The sequence below is a fragment of the Oncorhynchus tshawytscha genome, linkage group LG14, assembly GCF_018296145.1.
Source record: "Oncorhynchus tshawytscha isolate Ot180627B linkage group LG14, Otsh_v2.0, whole genome shotgun sequence".
Taxonomy (NCBI): domain Eukaryota; kingdom Metazoa; phylum Chordata; class Actinopteri; order Salmoniformes; family Salmonidae; genus Oncorhynchus; species Oncorhynchus tshawytscha.
In genome coordinates, this window is record NC_056442.1 from 2,165,336 (window position 1) to 2,170,916 (window position 5,581).

Genomic DNA, 5,581 nt, shown 5'->3' on the forward strand with positions numbered 1-5,581 from the left:
CAGGATTTAGCCCTGTGTATGTCTATCAACAACACCTCTTAATGACTACTGTACAGCAGGATTTAGCCCTTTGTATGTCTATCAACAACACCTCTTAATGACTACTGTACAGCAGGATTTAGCCCCGTGTATGTCTATCAACAACACCTCTTAATGACTACTGTACAGCAGGATTTAGCCCCGTGTATGTCTATCAACAACACCTCTTAATGACTACTGTACAGCAGGATTTAGCCCTGTGTATGTCTATCAACAACACCTCTTAATGACTACTGTACAGCAGGATTTAGCCCCGTGTATGTCTATCAACAACACCTCTTAATGACTACTGTACAGCAGGATTTAGCCCTGTGTATGTCTATCAACAACACCTCTTAATGACTACTGTACAGCAGGATTTAACCCTTTGTATGTCTATCAACAACACCTCTTAATGACTACTGTACAGCAGGATTTAGCCCTGTGTATGTCTATCAACAACACCTCTTAATGACTACTGTACAGCAGGATTTAGCCCTTTGTATGTCTATCAACAACACCTCTTAATGACTACTGTACAGCAGGATTTAGCCCTTTGTATGTCTATCAACAACACCTCTTAATGATTCTGTACAGCAGGATGCTGTAGCATACTGTTGGTGTTATCTGTTGTCCTGAGTGTTATTGAACCCTAGTGTCTATTGTGTGTGTATGTGTGTCTGTCTGTGTTCGTGTATGTGTGTGTCCACCCCCCCCCCTCTCAAAGGCGTATCATCACAGGATAAAGCATATACTGTATACACACACACGTGACAGAGCGTGATGAAGTGATCACATGAGCAGATGTCACAGTGTGATTACAGATGTTTGACTCAGGGGGACATCAGGTTAAAGGTGAAAAAAGCTCTCTGATCTCTTTCTGTAGCTCTCTCTCTTTCTCACTTCTCACTATTCACCACTACCCTTTCTGTGATGTCCTGTCCCTGTCCAGTAATGAGACGTCACAGTGTGTGTATGTGTGTGTGCGTGTGCGTGTCTTAGTTCAGAGTGTTCTGTTTTTCTAGTATTTTTCCATGAGGGAACACCAGGGCCCCAAGGGAAGGAGAGAAGAGGCAAAGAATGGAATTTGGGAAGAGGAGGGGGGAGGGCTTATAATACACCTGCCTATTGGGAAATTGAGTGAGTTAGTGTCATTGACAGAGGAGAGTAGGGGCAGTATTGTGTAACACCGGAGTCCCTCCATTCAGTTCTGCCAATAACCAGAGAAAGAGAGAGCGAGAGAGAAGAGAGAGGAGAGAGAGAGCGAGAGAAAGAAAGAGAGAGAGAAAAGAGAGAGAGAGAGAGAGAGAAAGAAAGAGAGAGAGAAAAGAGAGAAAGAGAGAGAAAGAAAGAGAGAGAGAAAGAAAGAGAGAGAGAGAGAGAGAGAGAGAGAGAGAGAGAGAGAGAGAGAGAGAGAGAGAGAGAGAGAGAGAGAGAGAGAGAGAGAGAGAGAGAGAGAGAGAGAGGAGAACAGAGGTCCCTTTCAGTTTGTTCTGTTGAGGAACAGAGATAGACAGGGGTGGGGGAAGGGGGCAAGAAAGACAAAAAGAGGGTTGTAAGGGACAGCAATGACCTCCTCAAGGACAGACAGGTCATGTGACCAGAGAAGGCCAGCCCCCTCCCTCCTCCCCTTCTGCTCATGAGCTAAAACTTTTCCACTACTCTTTTTTCTCTCTCCTTCTCCCCATTCATTTCCTCTCCTTTATTCTGCTAGTCTCCTCACTCTTTTCAGCCTCTCCTTTCAATTCTCTTTCCTCTCACTCTCTCTTTCACTCTCTTTCTCTCTCCTCTCTCTCCTTCTCCCAATTCATTTCCTCTCCTTTATTCTGCTAGTCTCCTCACTCTTTTCAGCCTCTCCTTTCAATTCTCTCTCCTCTCACTCTTTCTTTCACTCTCTTTCTCTCTCCTCTCTCTCCTTCCTTCGTGTGACCAGCCTTGTCACTGGTCTATAATTCACTGGTCTATAGATAGTCTACTGTATAATGGGTCTATTAACACATTTAACAACATCATTTTCACTGATTTGGTGCTTATTTTACCTCAAACAAAACAATGTCCAACAATTTCTCAAGTATCCTGACATCCAGGACAGCAGACAAACTTCACATCTCTCATGCTTAGCTTTGTTTTCCACAGGGTATCGATTCGGTTCTCTCTTCAGAGTTAAATCTTTGATTCTGAACTTTTTAAAAAAAATATATTGTAATTGCAGTAAACTCTGAGCCTTTGAAGTTAATTTGTAAATGATGAATCTCAGGTCTCATTAACATCCTGCTGCAGCAGCAATACTAACATGCCTTCCAACACTGACATTACTCACTGGACCTGGGTATTGATGGCTCTATGTGTCAGACAGCCTGGTCTATTCACACTGTTTGCCCATTCAGTTAATTCAGTGTGTGTGTGTGTGTGTGTGTGTTCTTTCAGCTCTGTATACTTTTGTTAAATAATTCACAAGCGCTTCAGCAAGGCTTGTGTGTATAGGGAGCTGTGACGTATTCATGCAAACCTATTCCAAACACACAGGAAGCCCACATTCACCCACATACACAATACAAACTGATGGTACAGTATGACTATACACACACACAGACAGACACACACAAACAAACACACCAGCTTTTTTTTCAATTTAGTTTTAGTTTTAGTCTTTATGAATAAAATACATTTTAAACTTAGTCACATTTTGGTAATTTCATCCTTCTTAGTTTCAGTTATTATCAGTCAACTAAAACTCTGAAGAACATTAGTCTAGTTGAAGTCACAGTCATTTTAGTCACATACAGTATTAGCCAGTGCATTTTTTTTCCTGCATTAAATAAATCATATGTATGTGCACATTCAGATAGCCTGGTCCAACTAGACCTATTATCCCTTAATATATCTGGCACATTGCTGTTGTGGCAGATTGTAAGCAATGCCATGCATGATTTACCAGGTAGGCTACGAAGCCTTCCCTCTGGGCACAGATGTCAGTTCAACGTCAAGTTTTGATGTCAATTTGGTTGACTATCAACTAACGTGAATTAACATTAAAATTAACACAAAAAAGGTCACCATGTCATTGGATTTAGGTAGTTGTGTGAGAAAAATACGAAATTCCCTTACATTGATGACTTTTTGCAAATCCTATCATTTTACCACGTTGATTTTAAACATTTTAGGCAAGTTAAACCATTTAGGTATACAGCTCTCTCCATCATAATCTTGGGATGGGGGTAAATAACAGTGATTCGCTTAAAAGGGGGAGAATCTGAGCTTTCCAACCATGCCAGAAATATTACTATATTCTAATATTCAGCAAATTAATATTTCCAATCAGAAATAAACAACTGCACTTCATTTGCGGACCGCGAGAGTAGCAACATAGATGAATTGCAGCGCACATGGGAAAATAGAGATTCTGATATGATCAAAGCTAAAGTAGCCAAGATGAAAGTACAAGAGTAAACATGATTGTTTCTAGTTTAGTTCGTCACAAGTGAAATGTCCTGACTGGCTGCGCATCAGTTCAAAAGATTGACGAGCGACTGAAGTGACCGCTCAGGAGCTGTGTCAGCCTAATCAGACAACCAACTGAAAGAAGTTAATTCTGCCAATGAGAGGATTGCATGACATATCCTGCATGCTTGCTTATGATTGGACAAAATAGATGAAAAAAGGAGCTTCATGTCAAATTGAATGTCCGTTAGTCTCTCATATGGAATTCCTGTCATCACATTTTCGTTGACTAAAATAGAAATTAATTTGTCGCAGTTACCGTTTTTTTTCATGTCATTTTTTTATTATCGTCATTCGTTTTTGTCAGGAAAAATAGGTAATTTACATGTATTTTTAGTCATAGTTATTGTTGACGAAATGAACACTGACACACAGACACACGCATAGAAACACACACATTCGTTGTAAAACTACTTGTAGTAGTCAACTGTATTCCATTCCACATGAGCAACCTGAGGCCTAAAATGTTATGGCACTGTCTGTTCTTCTACGAGCTTTTAATGTCATGAGACAATCTGGAAATGATTGGCATGCTCAAACCAGACCCTCAGAATTATACATTTTTCAGGAAAGGGACTGTAAAAATGCCCAAATTTGGGCTTGACATGCTGCCGACCAAATTGGCAGTTTGAAAGTTCAGTTACCCTTGTGTTCAACTTTTCTTTTCCTCCCAATTGCAGACGTTAAAATCTTGGAAAGTTTTCAGTCTGTAGTGACACGACTTGAGGAGAGAGTGACCGCCACTCTGTACATAAGACCAAGTTGTATAAAATGTGAGAGTGCTGTAGCTAGATGTATTGACGTGACAAACAAGAACAGTTCAAAAAGCCCTTTCCTCTCGAGTTATGCTTCTAACGGCTCTACAATGAGACATCAAATGATAGATTGAACGGGATATTAAGCACAAACACGTTTTATACAGGAAGTAACACATTATAGAAAATGGATGACGTTGTACACAATTGTGCAACATTTTCAGGACCCCTTTTGGCTCGTGAGCACTACCTTCAGAACTACTGCCTGAAATGATACAAAATCTTCATAACGCATATGCAGGGTTTCATATTTTGCCTCAGCACTGAGCTTAGATGGTCAATATGGTAGGTACAACCTCTAAACAAAAGCACTGGCACTGGTTTAATTCAAGCCCAGAGAGAAGAAGCCCATACCTCTTTCCAAAAGCAGCGCCACCATCTCCTCTTGGCCCTCTTGTGTAACCTCTATGTGTGGAGTGCATCCCTCATCGTATCCCCTCTCCATCAGCAGGGCAGCCAGCTCTGCATGTCCCCTACAGGCCGCCAGCGTCAGCGGAGACACAGAAGAGTCAGCAGGTATGTTGACCTGTGCCCCGCTGTCCAACAGCAGCCGGTGTGTCTGTGTGTGTACTCATCATACAAGCCTCCATGAGTGCTGTGTGCATCTAATCAGTCCCAGCTTCTAACAAACAGGAAGTGCACCATGTCCAGGTGCCCTGTGTGTGTGGACAAGAGGAACAATGATACACAATGCTCTGGGTGCTTCTTCCCTACAATGACATTTCCTGTTTAACATTCACCCGATGTCAACAGAAGTGACAACATTAGATCACTAATGCAATGTGTCAGATGTTTCCCGTGTGGTTCTGTGTTATGCAGGGAGGGAGCAGAGGCACACCTTTGCTGATTAGAAACTGTACAGTACTCTGGCTGCATTCATCACCTCCCTCCGATTCATGTTCCTGAAAGACGAACAGGAAGACAGACTGAAAGACAGGAGTGAGTAAAGTGGACACACGGAAACACACGAGCAGCAATGTATCCAGAGATAAATGGCATAGGCAGCATGTGCACAAGCAGCAATGTATCCAGAGATAAATGACATAGGCAGCATGTGCACAAGCAGCAATGTATCCAGAGATAAATGACATAGGCAGCATGTGCACGAGCAGCAATGTATCCAGAGATAAATGACATAGGCAGCATGTGCACGAGCAGCAATGTATCCAGAGATAAAATGACATAGGCATGCATGTGCACGAGCAGCAATGTATCCAGAGATAAATGGCATAGGCAGCATGTGCTCG